The sequence below is a fragment of the Rhinoderma darwinii genome, chromosome 8, assembly GCF_050947455.1.
Source record: "Rhinoderma darwinii isolate aRhiDar2 chromosome 8, aRhiDar2.hap1, whole genome shotgun sequence".
Taxonomy (NCBI): domain Eukaryota; kingdom Metazoa; phylum Chordata; class Amphibia; order Anura; family Rhinodermatidae; genus Rhinoderma; species Rhinoderma darwinii.
This window is the reverse complement of record NC_134694.1, coordinates 84,203,499-84,218,682: the sequence shown is the minus strand read 5'-3', so window position 1 is coordinate 84,218,682 and position 15,184 is coordinate 84,203,499.

Here is a 15,184-nt window from a genome sequence, read left to right as displayed (position 1 = left end):
CATGACCTTAATGTGCTTCTTTTTGAGCCACTCCTTTGTTGCCTTGGCTGTATGTTTCAGGTCATTGTCGTACTGGAAGACCCAGCCACGAGCCATTTTTAATGTCCTGGTGGAGGGAAGGAGGTTGTCACTCAGGATTTGACGGTACATGGCTCCATCCATTCTCCCATTTATGCGGTTAAGTAGTCCTGTGCCCTTAGCAGAGAAACACCCCCAAAACATAATGTTTCCACCGCCATGCTTGACAGTGGGGACGGTGTTCTTTGGGTCATAGGCAGCATTTCTCTTCCTCCAAACACGACTTGAGATAATGCCAAAGAGCTAAATTTTAGTCTCATCTGACCACAGCACCTTCTCCCAATCACTCTCAGAATCATCCAGATGTTCATTTGCAAACTTCAGACGGGCCTGTACATGTGCCTTTTTGAGCAGGGGGACCTTGCGGGCACTGCAGGATTTTAATCCATTACGGCGTAATGTGTTACCAATGGTTTTCTTGGTGACTGTGGTCCCAGCTATCTTGAGATCATTAACAAGTTCCCCCCGTGTAGTTTTCGGCTGAGCTCTCACCTTCCTCAGGATCAAGGATACCCCACGAGGTGAGATTTTGCATGGAGCCCCAGATCGATGTCGATTGACAGTCATTTTGTATGTCTTCCATTTTCTTACTATTGCACCAACAGTTGTCTCCTTCTCACCCAGCATCTTACTTATGGTTTTGTAGCCCATTCCAGCCTTGTGCAGGTCTATGATCTTGTCCCTGACATCCTTAGAAAGCTCTTTGGTCTTGCCCATGTTGTAGAGGTTAGAGTCAGACTGATTAATTGAGTCTGTGGACAGGAGTCTTTTATAAAGGTGACCATTTAAGACAGCTGTTTTTAATGCAGGCACCAAGTTGATTTGGAGCGTGTAACTGGTCTGGAGGAGGCTGAACTCTTAATGGTTGGTAGGGGATCAAATACTTATTTCCCTGTGCACAATGCAAATAAATATATATGATTTTGACTATGTGATTTTCAGGTTTTTTTTTTATATAATCTATCTCTCACTGGTAAAATTAACCTAGCCTAAAAATTCTAGACTGTTCATGACTTTGACAGTGGGCAAACTTACAAAATCAGCAAGGGATCAAATACTTATTTCCTTCACTGTAGATGGTCAGGGAAAAGTTCCGATATACTCATCTGTTGCTGGTTCTTTGTTTATCCGAACCCAATGCAGTATCACTCCCAGGTTCCAATGCAGATCAAAAACAGCGTGCCTCCGTTTTAAGTAAAGTACTCCAGGTTACAACAGCGGCTCTGTTTCTTGCGAAAATAGATCTTTTCTCTCTTCTGTGACGGAGATATCCAGGTTTAAAGTGTAAACTGCAATTATGTATCAATATGAAAAAAAGGGCCAGTGTAGCGATTACTAGAGCGTGGTTGTTGGCGTGGTGCTGCATACAGCCACGCCGGAAGTATACGGTGTGATGATGCGTCTCACCACCGTGCAATTAGCTAACGCGTTTCATCCCCGTTGGGACTTCATTCATCTGACATTTAAAGAAACATTGCCTATTTAAATGTCCCATTCATTTCTATACAGGGCGTTGTTTACAAGAGGTCTTTAATATAACCATTTAATCATAATTCAAGTAAACATACATTTTGTGCATCCAGATAACCATAATGGTAAACCTTTTTATCCGAGGATAATAAAGATATATAACTCTCAAGGTACAAAATAACCCTCATTCTTATATGTAAAAATAATGAGGAAATACATAAATAGTATTTCATTGGTGTCACGAAATTTTTTTTTTTCATAATCCACAGCACAGTGTGATTGTGCAGTGAAAGAAGCTGGGCTGGAACAATGAGAAGTGTATGACGCTGATTGGTCACTGATTGGTCAGCGTCATACACTTCTTTACAACACCCACTTGGTCAAAAGTAAAAACACGCCCAGTTGGTCTTTAAGAAACTAATTAGCATAAATCTAAAATTGCTCATAACTTGCTCAAAAATGATCGTTTTTCAAAATAAAAACCACTGTTATCTAAATTACAGCGCCGATCAGATTATGTAGGAGAGAGGGCATTTATAATGTGGTGACAGAGCCTCTTTAAACTGTAATAATTTAAATATACATCTTACTTTTTCTTATAGTGAATCCATGATTAGTTTCTTGGATCTTAATATTTATAAGAAAAATAATCGGTTAACTACATCCACTCAAAGGAAACCAACAGTGGGAAATACTCTGTTACACACTAGTAGTCATCAGCATTCCTCTAAATAAAGGGAATTCCTGTCGGATAGTTCCTTCGAATCCGGAGAAATTGTACAAAGCTCAGTGACTTTAAGCGGGAAGCCTCAGATTTATCTGAACGTTTTCGAATAAGGAGTTACTCAAACAAATCAATTAACCGTGGATATAACAAGGCCCTAAGAACTAATAGGGTGGATACTCTGATTAGGAAGAGGGAATTAAAAATGGATGACAGAGTACGGCTCATCTCCCCATTGGAACTTGTTACGCAACTTAATTTAAAAAAATTGGTCACATCGGACGTTGGATAAAAAGATTGAGTCAATAGTAGGGGATTCTCCCAGTATGGTCCCAAAAAAAGCACCAACATTAAATGACCTTCTGGTAAATTCAGAGTTTAAAAGGAAGACATATGAACTTTGGTTAAGCAGTCGCCCCAAATTAATGTATAAATGTGGATCTTGCAATTTTTGCAAATATGTATCCAAAACAGATATATTCACGGACTCCAAACATAGAAAAGATTATAAGATTTTTACATTTATTAACTGTCGTTCTAGTATGGTAATATACTCTATTACCTGTCCGTGTGGAAAGATGTACATTGGCAAAACTAAACGTGAATTGCAGAAACGTATCATGAACACATTTCAGACATAAGAAAGGGGGAGATGAAAAATCCATTAGCAGTGCATTTTAAGATCCGTCACCAACAATCACCACAAGGTCTGAAGTTCATTGGGATATATAAATTACAAGAGGATAGGAGAGGAGGTGATAGAAATAGATTACTTCTCCAAAAATAAACTATGTTGATCTTTTCTTTAGGGACTCTATCTCCTAGAGGCCTAAATAATGAAATTAAGTTCAATATGTTCCTTTGATTCCAATTAAACCTTATTCTGTCATTGATGGTGGGGACCCGGTTGATGGCCCCTTCTGGGCCCTTGACTAGCTCCCTGCCATCCATGACAGAATCCTTTTTTGTCCTCAATCTACATGATCTAAAGTACCTGACCGATTTAATCCCTACAATATTGTTCCTTACTTGTTTCTTTATTTGGGGGGGGGGGGGTCTGGGATGGACCTCTACTGGATCAGCTGTATACCAGCACTCCAGTGCACTTCTGCCCCTTCATTGACTCTTTGCTTCACCTAATAAGTGGCATTTCTCTTCTCCGTGTCTTCATTCTACTTCTTAGGGTATGTATATATATTTTTGTTTTCATTTTATAATCTAAACAGGGATAGGGTTTAGACCAATATATGATATATTTGGTTAATTAATTCTTTTAGAGTCGGGCTATATTTGTCTGATGCTATTTGGTTTGTACTTAGTCTGGTCTCCCCTAAAAAATATTTTTCTCCTTGTATGCTTTGGGCTTTTTGTTTTGTTTTGGTTCTTTTTGTTTTTTGTTTTTTGAAGGGAGAGAGATACCTTGCTAATCCCTCATGCACACGACCGTTGTGCCACTCTGGCCATTTTTGACGGCATCCGAGTGGCACCCGATTGTCTTCACGGACCAATTCACTTTAGCGGGTGAATCGGTCCATGAAAAATGGTCCGAGTCTCAGATCTGTTTACACAGGGAGATGTGCTGCCGACAACGATAAGGGTTTGTTCACACGCTTAGCAAAAAAGTCTGAAAATACAGAGCTGTTTTCAGAGAAAACAGCCTCTGATTTTCAGGCGTTTTTGAAGCTGAAAATTAAGCTTCTTTTAATTTGGAGCTTCTTTTGAGGCTTCTTTTCAGGCATTTTTTGAGGCGTTTTTCATAGTGTTCAATGAAAAATCAGCTCCTAGAAGTGACATGCTACTTAGGCATCATTTACACGAGCGTAATATCCGCGCGTGCGACGTGCGTGCTTTTCACGCGTGTCGTACGCACCTATATTAGGCTATGGGGCAGTGCAGACAGTGCGTGAATTTTGCGCAGCGCAAGTGCGCTGCGTAAAACTCACGACATGTCCTTTCTTTGTGCACTGTTCGCGCATCACGCACCCACTGAAGTCAATGGGTGCGTGAAAACCACGCAGGTCGCACGGAAGCACTTCCGTGCGAACTGCGTGGTTCGCGCAACAGCTGTCAAACTCTGAATGTAAACAGAAAAGCACCACGTGCTTTTCTGTTTACAAACATCCAAACAGAGTGTCAAAATGATGGCGGCTGCGAGAAAATCTCGCAGCCGCGCATCATACACTGATGACACACGCAGCTGTTAAGTGCCTTTTGCGCACGCAAAACGCTGCGTTTTTTGCGTGCGCAAAACGCACACACTCGTGTAAATCAGGCCTTAGGGTATGCGCACATGCTAGCTGCCTTTTACGTCTGAAAAGACAGACTGTTTTCAGGACTGTTTTCTTCTCGCATTATGCGAGGCGTCTTTGACGGCCGAACATTTGAGCTGTTCTTCATTGAATTCAATGAAGAACGGCTCAAATTACATTTCAAAGAAGTGTCCTGCACTTCTTTGACGAGGCAGTCCTTTTACGTGTGGTCATTTGACAGCTGTCAAACGACGACGCGTAAATTACTGGTCGTCGGCACAGTACGTCGGCAAACCCATTCAAATGAATGGGCAGATGTTTGCTGACGTATTGTAGCCGTATTTTCAGGCGTAAATCGAGGCATAATACACCTCATTTACGCCTGAAAATAGGTCATGTGAACCCAGCCTTATTTTTACAGAGCGTCTTTTTACACTCCGTTTTTTAAAACAGAGGCATAAAAAACCGCACCGTATGAACTAAATGCTGTTTTTCCCATTGATCTCAATAGGCAGATGTTTGTAGGCGTTCAGCTTCCGTTTTTTTCAGGCGTTTTTCGAGGCGTAAATGCCCCAAAATACGCTTGAAAACACTGCGTGTGAACATACCCTCATATTTATTGCTGCATTAACGAGAAGATGAACTGCTGAACCAGTGTTTGCACGTTCATTGGCTAATCGTTGCCCTTATTACACAGAGCAATTATCGGGAACGAGCGCTCATATAATCGCTCATTTGCCTGATAATTGGCCCGTGTAATAGGGCCTTTACACTGCACCTCTGGAGCTCAAGTATATTTGAGTTCCCAGAAGTGCAGTGTAAAAGGGCCTTTACCTTATGCACTAATACATTTACCAGGTGAACTGTAAATGATAAGAGCATAGGAAAGACAAGAGAAGTGCAGATCTAACAGGTCACAGAGGCCAGTCTGAATCAGCTGACTTCTTATCTAACACTGATAAACATCCCATATGACCATACAATAATTTCTCATAGTATTCATCTGGATACTGGAGGTTTTTTTTACTGTTAGACCCTAGCCCATAGAATAAAAAAGGAACAAAAGCAGATAAAAAAATGTTTTTCTCTACATATACCGGTCTATAAATATATTCCATCAGTGTGAGGTATCTTGGAGGTATGGCTACACAAAGGTGAATATTTGTTGCAGATTTCCACAAAAAAATACAGTACATGCATTAAACAAAAGCTTTAAGGATATTGCAGCTTTTCAAATCCTCAGAAAGCCCTATCTTCCCAGATTTTTTCCAGATTTGCATCAAATTTTACTATATGTAATGCAATAGGAGTAAACCATGGCCTAATCCACAGCAAAATCTGAATGTAATACATGTTAATATTTTTATTTATTTATTTATTTTTTAAAGGAAATAATTATATTTATATTATTCTTTTACAAAAACAAACAATCCGAAAAGGTAACACTCAAGGACATTAACATATCTGTGGTAGACATCCACACAGAGACCCACCCAAACGACTCAACCAAAAATAAAAAATAAACTAGTAGAAAAAAAAAAATAATAAAAGAAAATAGAAAAGTAAAGAAAAAAGAGAACTAGGAGGAGAGAGAAAGTAAATAAATAAATAACAAAAAAGAAAAAAAAACCAGAAAGAATGAGGAGTTGATATTACTCCCTCTCACAACCCTCAAAAACCTCCTCTCAGCCCATCCCATGAACTACCATAGAGCATATCCCCTAAATAGACTTGGGTCTGTAACCCATGTGTCCCATCTCTGGTGGAAGGTTTCCTTCTTAGTTTCGTCTTCGACTCCATACTCATATCTCAGGTATATTCACTTTATCTCTGACTTCCAGAATTTTTGGGATATTAGGGGATTTCCAACCATATAAGATTATAGAGGCTCTGTCACCAGATTATAAAATCCCTATCTACTATTGCATGTGATTGGCGCTGTAATGTAGATAACAGTAACGTTTTGTTTTTTTGAAAAACGATCATTTTTGGCCAAGTTATGAGCAATTTTATATTTATGCAAATGAGCCTTTCTAATGGACAACTGGGCGTGTTTTCTCTTATTTCCAACTGGGCGTGTATTGTGTTTGTAACATCTGGGCGTATTTACTTGTTTTACTAGCTGGGCGTTGTGAATAGAAGTGTATGATGCTGACGAATCAGCATCATACACTTCTCATCGTTACCACCCAGCTTCTGGCAGTGCACAGACACACAGCGTGTCCTCGCTCGTCCGACGCGATGAAGGACCTGTGGAAGGAAGTGACGTCACAGCGTGATCTCGCGAGAACACGCTGTGTGTCTGTGCACTGCCAGAAGCTGGGTGGTAACGATGAGAAGTGTGTGATGCTGATTCATCCGCATCATACACTTCTATTCACAACGCCCAGCTAGTAAAACAAGTAAATACGCCCAGATGTTACTAACACAAAACACGCCCAGTTGTCCATTAGAAAGGCTCATTTGCATAAATATAAAATTGCTCATAACTTGGCCAAAAATGATTGTTTTTAAAAAAAACAAAAAACATTACTGTTATCTACATTGCAGCGCCAATCACATGCAATAGGAGATAGGGATTTGATAATCTGGTGACAGAGCCTCTTTAAGCTTCGGGCAGCATCCAAGATTCGGGAGATCACCCATCTGGCCTCCCTATTCACCATTTCCAGATTTATAGTCAACAAGGCAGTTTCGGGGCTCGGAGTTATCAACTGTGATGTGGCCATCTGTATCAGGTCAAAGACCTCTGCCCAGAGTTGTTTGATTCTGTCACACTTCCACCATATGTGGAGAAAATCTCCCACCTCACCACATCCTCTCCAACAATGATTTGTGTATCGGGGATTTAAAAAACGGCACCATTACGCCTACAAACATCTGCCCATTGCTTTCAATGGGTTTTACGATGTTCTGTTCCCACAAGGTGTAATTTTACGCGTCGCTGTCAAAAGACGGCGCGTAAAAAGACGCCCGTGTGAAAGAAGTGCATGTCACTTCTTGGGACGTTTTGGGAGCCGTTTTTCATTGACTTCATTGAAAAATAGCTTCAATAACGTCCATAAAATATGCAGCGAAAAACGCGAGTTGTTAAAAAACTTCTGAAAATCAGGAGCTGTTTTCAGGCAAAAACAGCTCCGTAATTTCAGACGTATTTTGCTACTGCGTGTGAACATACCCTTATAATAAATCCATGCTCTACTCCTGACTATTGCTCTCCATTGTGAAAATTGTAACGTGAAGATCAGGCCACCTCAGCGAGTGAAGAGATCCCCCTATTTGTGCATATCACGTTTTGACCCTACATTTAGCATGTATGTCGGGAAAGCGATAAACGTGTCCATAGGGCTCCATTAGCCCAATGGAGGCCAAAAGAGTGTTCTTTTGACCTCCGTTGGGCTGCTATACGTTAGTAGACTATGCTTTTTATCCCAAGGGATCCCGCAAAAAATGTGTATTGTGCCGTATCATTTGTTTTTTAACACAAGAGCTTATGGGTGACGTATGCTACTGTATGGCATACGACACAGGTGTACGTTTAACGTGGTTTCTCATGACATATACATATACGTTAAATCATTATGGTTTATGGGTGACGTATGTGTTAAACGGATCCCTAATAGTGACTTCTGTCACCCATAGACTATAATGGTATCTGTTTAACATATAAGTCATGAACCGGGTCATGAGCGTTCATGATATGTACGTTCAATGTACACCATTAAACTGTATGGTGACGGATGCCATTGTTAAGGAATCCGTCAAAGCCTAAGTTTATTGTAAATATTGGGTGCGTTTCCCAGAGTATAAGTTAGACGTAGGCCAAAACGGGATGTGCACTGAGCCTTATGGAGTCTGGAGCTATATGTCCTATGGCTCCAAGTACAGAGTTAGGCTGGGTTCACACGAGCATGTTACATCCGTAATGGACGGAACGTATTTCGGCCGCAAGTCCCGGACCAAACACACTGCAGGGAGCCGGGCTCCTAGCATCATAGTTACAGTATGTACGATGCTAGGAGTCCCTGCCTCACTGCAGGACAACTGTCCCGTACTGTAATCATGTTTTCAGTACGGGACAGTAGTTCCACGGAGAGAGGCAGGGACTCCTAGCATCGTACATAACTATGATGCTAGGAGCCCGGCTCCCTGCAGTGTGTTTGGTCCGGGACTTGCAGCCGAAATACGTTCCGTCCATTACGGACGGAACATGCTCTTGTGAATCCAGCCTTAAACTTCAGTGCCCACTATGTTACTTTTCTCCTAGTTATGCATCTTTGGGGCATAGACTGTAAATCAGGAATTAAGATTACACCTATGCTACTGCTTTTCTTCACAACCGGGCTTGTACTAAAATTCTTATTGGTCCCTCTTCTGTAAACCAAATGTGCCCTACACTTCGGATATCTGTCAACCGAGTGCTCCTTTGGCCAACAGCTATTTCTCCCAACGCCCCCCAAAAAACATGCCCGCTCGGCTGGGCCATATGACGTAAAGAGGCAAAAGGTAAAAACTAACAGCCCTTTACAAGCGATTCAACAATATTACCAGTGCTATTAGTGAGGATAATCAGATTACAGGCATATGTTGTCTGAAGACAATGGCAGCGATGTGTGTCCATCTGTCAGTCGGACGTGAACAACGCTAGTCTGAATAAGCCAGTTGTGGACCCTGAAGAGCAGGTGGAGAGCACCTTATCATTACTTATTTATCATCACACCCTTGTAATTTTAACCAGAAGTCCTTACAAAACAAAATATCACATTGCTTATGTAAGCCATCAATATTACAGTCCAAGAGCAACATATTGTATAATGAACTTTACAGGTTAAAGTGGGATGCAACGTATATAGCAGGGAAATATCTGGATTTTGGCGTTTTACTCTTTTGACAGAGCTGAGTTCTCTATCAGAGCACTGTACATTTGCTTCATGTTTATATCTAGTTGATGTCGGTACAGTCCATGCTGTGCAAGTGTTGTGCAATCTCTGAAGGTACAAGTATGAAGGGTCATACTAGTCTACAGTAATATAAGACCCAGTGTTTAGAAATATGAGACAAATACAAATACATGCAAACTGACGTGACCGAGAAGATAAAATGCATATGCTCTGTCAAAGATGCAAAGATTTTTTGTTACATGGACAATGCTTGTATTATTCTTAATATGGATTTACTTGTTCTGGGAACATGAGAAAAGCTATAATGGCTCTGTGCACGGAGACAATTTCCAAAACGTCTTTTAGAATATTCAGATCAGTGGAATCAATTTTATCGCTTGTGCTCTCCCTTTCTTTTCTGTAGGTCCCATCTCTTTTCAAACAAAATGTTTAAAATTAATTCTTATTAGAATTTATAAACAAAATATCGGTCATGTTAAAACAGATTTATGGATAGTTATGATATATGTCCGGTGATCGTGGCAACCCATACGAAAGCGTAGAATATAAAGAAAAAAAGTCCACAATACTAAATACATAATCATAACCAGGGTCATGTTCAGCACTTGGCAAACCCAATCCGATACTGGGGCCCACTGCACTTGTGGTGCCCATAGCCAACCTTGGTAAAGGTGCTTAAATGGATGTATCATCAAAAAATTACCTATTGTTAAAATCAAGTTTTTATGTTAAACTTATTTTTTTTAGGAATTTGGGGTAATTTTTTTTCTTATTATATTTGTCATTCAAATAATCCTAAATTCTTGCAGTTTTCCCTTTTGGCCACTGATCCTCACAATAGACTGATGCTATCTGTTCTATAGGGATCACTTCTTAACAGTCATCACAGAAAGGATTACAATAACAGGGAACTCGTGTAGTGTATATACAAGGCCGGCGTCAGCACCCGGCAAACCCGGGTCAAGTGTCGGTGCCCAATGCCCTTGGGGGGGCCGCACGCATGCTGTACACTGCCATACGCTGCCATCATTGCTCCTCCAGGAGTGGAATCCCCGGCCAGAGCCTTGCCGGGAATTCCGCTCCTAGAGGGAGCCCTGACGTCCCTGTCCATATATGGACAGTCACGTCAGGGCTCCTCCTGGAACTGAATCCTCGGCCAGAGCATTGCAGATGCTCTTTCCGAGGGTTCCGCTCCTAGAGGGAGCCCCTGTATACGAGTGGAATCCCCATTGCCGAAGCTCTGGCCAGAGATTCCTCTCCAAGAAGGATCCCCTAATGTCCCTGTCCATATATAGACAGTGACGTCAGGGGCTCCTCTGGGACCAGAATCCACGGCCAGAGCATTGGCAACTATCTACAGAGGGCACTGTATATATGAGGGCACAAACTGTGGGCCTAACTTCTATATGGGGGCATAAACAGAGCCTAACTTCTATATGGTTGCGCCAGATGTGGCGGATGACAGCAGGTGCAGCAGGTTGTGCCAGACGTGGCGGATGACAGCGGGTCAACAGGTTGCACCAGACGTGGCGGATGACAGCTGATGCAGTAGGAGGCGCCAGATGTGGCGGACGACAACAGGTGCGGTTGGATACGACTCCAAACACTAACAGGCTCGGGAACAAGAACACAGCACAAGATACAGGGAGCAGGGCACTGGTAAACACTAAGGGACCATTTCCAAGGACTAACATTGGAATACTAACAACACTCAGGCAATGAGCACCCTTGCAGGGCACCCCTTATAGTCCAGGGTGTTCATGGGCTAATTGCTGATGTTTTACATGTTCGTGCACTGGTCCTTTAAGGCTGAGCACGAGCTTGCGCGCGCAATCTACGGGACACTGCAGAGTGGAGTGGCAACCATGGCTGCGGACGTCGAGGCGTGAGTAATCCCGGCGGTCCGCGTCCATGGATGTTACAGTATCCCCCCTCTTACGCCCCCTGTTCTTGGAACCAGAGCGAGAGAGGAACATCTTAATGAGGGTAGGGGCATTGAGGTTCTCTTCTGGCTCCCAGGACCTCTCCTCTCTGGCTCCCAGGACCTCTCCTCAGGACCAAACCCTCTCCAGTCCACCAAATAGAAAGTTCTTCCTCCTACCCTTCAGCAGTCCAGGATCTCCTTCACCTCAAACACATCAGATGAACCACTGGGAGCAACTGCGGGACTGGGAGTCTTACAGTAGCGGTACAGGACAACCGGTTTCAGTAGGGACACATGAAAGGAGTTGGGGATTCTGAGGGTAGGAGGCAGCCGAAGCTTATAGGAGACAGGGTTTATCTGTTGTAGTATCTCAAAGGGTCTGAGGAACCTGGGAGCAAACTTGTACGAAGGCACCCTTAAACTAATATTCCATGAGGACAGCCAGACTTTGGCACCTGGAAGATATTGCGGCTCTCTTTTTTATATATCCGCTTTCCGCTTCATGCGATCGACTGCTTGCAAAATAGAGGACCGGGTCAGCAGCGGGTACCTGAGATGAAGCCGACACAGGAAGAGGGACTCTAGGATGTTGACTGTACCCAATTTAGAATGGTGTGGAAGTGGTGGACTCACTTGTGAGATTGTTGTATAAGAACTCGGCCCATGGAAGAAGCTGTACCCAGTCATCATGCTGCATGGAGATGAAGTGGCAGAGATAATTCTCCATGATCTGCTTAATCCTCTCTACTTGACCATTGGACTAGGGGTGATAAGCTGTGGAAAACTCCAATCTCACATCCAGGAGTTTACAGAGGGCTCTCCCGAATTTCGAGGTGAACTGAACCCCCCGATCAGACACGATGTGTAGGGGCAAGCCATGCAAACGGAAGATGTGCTGGATAAAGAGATTTGCCAGTCGAGGAGCAGAAGGAAGATCGGTCAGCGGGATAAAATGTGCCATCTTCGAGAACCGGTCCACCACCACCCAGACAGTGTTGCATCCTGCTGAGGGAGGAAGGTCTATGACAAAGTCCATCGTAATGTGCTGCCAGGGGGCAGTGGGTACAGGCAGAGGTTGGAGCAGGCCGGCAGGTTTAGAGTGAGCAACATTGTTAAAAGCACATACCGTGCAGGAAGAGACAAAGTCCACAACATATTTGGTTAGCGTGGGCCACCAGAAATGACGAGGTCTCACTAAGAACACCAGCGTGCCCAGCCAGTTTAGAGCTGTGTCCCCAGCAGAGAACTATTCTTCTGTCTGACAACCGAACAAAAGTCCTCCCCGGAGAGAGAACTCCCTGGCCGGGGAGGAAGACTTTCGTATGAAACCCCCCTCCAAATTTTCCTTGATATAGGCCGAAAATGGACTGAGTCTCTGGCAAGGAGAGAGGATATACCCATCCACGGGGAAGAGAAGCATTTGGGACCAGTTCAATCGGACAGTCGTAAGCCTCCTTTTTGCCAAAGACGTCTGCAAATCGAGAAAAATTAGTAGGCAATCCCGCTAATGACTGAGCAGGAGAAGGCTGGATGGGATGGAAAGGTAACAGGCAGTGGTGAGGGTATTTGGGGCCCCATGGAAGAACCTCTCTCCGGAACTCCAATCCAGGAACATGTAGCCGGAGCCAAGGCAGGCCCAGTAGAACCGGATTGATGGCTTTAGGCAAGACCAGGAAGGTAATCAGTTCAGTATGAAGAACTCCAACTTGGAGCTTCAGTGGCTTGGTCTCAGACACGATTGGATCGGGCAGAGGAAGACCATTCACCAAGGCAACAACCAAAGACGGCTCCAGAGGAACAGTGGGCAACTGGGGATGGTCCACTAGGTCTTGCTGAATGAAGTTTGCCGCGGATCCTGAGTCCAGATAGTGCAAAATCCTGAAGTGCGTTGTCTCTCCTGGTTAGACAATTTGGCCCGGTTCCTCTGCATAGGCTCCTCGGGTGGGACGACTGAAGAGGACAGTAGGGATTGCTGGAAAGTAGAAGCCAGCCTAGGAAATCCTCTCTCCCGGAGAACCTCTTGGGAACACTCCCGAATCCTCATGTCAACTCGGGTGGCTAGTAGAATGAGATCGTCCAGGGTAGGTGGCAGATCGCGAGAAGGGAGAGTGAGAGCGTGCACGCGCATGCGTGCTCTCCTCTCTCCAGCTCTTGCACTGTCCGTAGCAGTGACACGCCCCCTTGCCATTTCACGCCCCCTTGCCAGTTTGGCAGATAAGTACAAGACTGTGTGATCTCTCTCTTGATAGAGAGAGAGATCAGTCCTGTCCTTGTCTGCCGAGAGCTGAAGAGTAAGAGTGTGCGTGCGCACACACTCTCCTCTCTCCAGCTCTTGCTGTAACACTGTCAGTAGCTGATTGGACATATCCTTACCATTGTTCAGGCCATGCTGGGAGCTAGAAACAATTTAGTGTGAATCTATACGGCAGGGGTTGCACTAAATTGAGCTGTATTTGTGCTGGTGTTGTATTTATGTACTGAGCTTGGTTCTGGTGTTGTATTTATGTACTGAGCTTGGTTCTGGTGTTGTGTATAGAACTATATTGCTTGTAAAATGTACAAATGTTTTTATACTCGAGTTACATAAAAAGAAATGTGGAAAAGAAATGACACGTCGATTGGTAGAGAAAACAAACATGGCGAGGGGGAAGGAGATGTCGGGAAAGAGTTTGGGGGGGGGGGCGCCAAACTGAATCTTTGCCCCGGGTGCTGGAGAACCTAGCTACGCCTCTGTGTTCCCTAAAGGGTTCTATGTTGATATATGTCTGAAAACTTCCTAAATTAGTGTATCGATATTTATACAATTCTGTAATATATTTTGCTAAGTTAAAAAAAAATGACTCATGGCAATTCAAAAAACTTGTTTTGGTTGAATAATTTCAAATAAACTGCTGCAGAGTAAAACAAAAACCTCATGAATGTACATAGGACTATGAATTGTTGATGTGTCAGCAGTCTCATTGTGACACAACTGGTCTTCTAGTCTTTAGAAACGTCAGCAGCGGATGTAAACTTTGCCCCAAGGATTAAGTGGTTATAATTTTAAAGCACATCTACACCCAAAATCCACAATTTAGCTGTGCAGCGTACTCTTCTTGTTTTATTACCATACTCTGTTTTTTATCCCTATGTCCGCTAGCTATGACACCCCCCTATGCATAGAAATCAGCACTCTAGAATCAAATAAAATTTGTTAGGCCTCTTTCACATAGTGTCTTATTTCTGCGTTTTAAAACGCAAGTAAATAATGGCAACAGTTCGAAGCCTTTTTCTAGGTGATTTTATTTTGTGACATTTAGTACTTGTGTTTTTCTAGGCATTTTTGACGTTTTGTTAGAAGCTTAATGGAAAAAATCCCTGAAAAAAAACCAAACTAGAGCATACTGCCTTTTGATAAAAATGCCACTGACCCACAAAAATACTAAACAAATTCTACAAATCAAAATACTGTGTATGTAGACATTTTCATGTTTCACTATAGACTTTTATCTAATATGTAAGGGCCTGCTCACATCAGCGTCACCGCTCATGAGTTTCATCAGACCTATCTGTTTGAGGAACCCATGAACGGAAAGACAAACGGAAACCATAGCTTCCGTTTGCATAACGTAAGGTTTCAGTTTTTTGGTGGAAACAATAGTGTAGTCGACTGTGCTATTGTTTCCACAAAAGAAAACGGAAACCTTATGGAATGAAGACAAACAGAAACAATTTGGTAATGCAATTAATGGTAATGCAAACGGATGCTATGGTTTCCTTTTGCCATTCCGTTCATGGGTTCCACCGACGCAAAGGTCTAGCGGAAACCCATGAACGGATGTGTGACGCTCATGTGAAC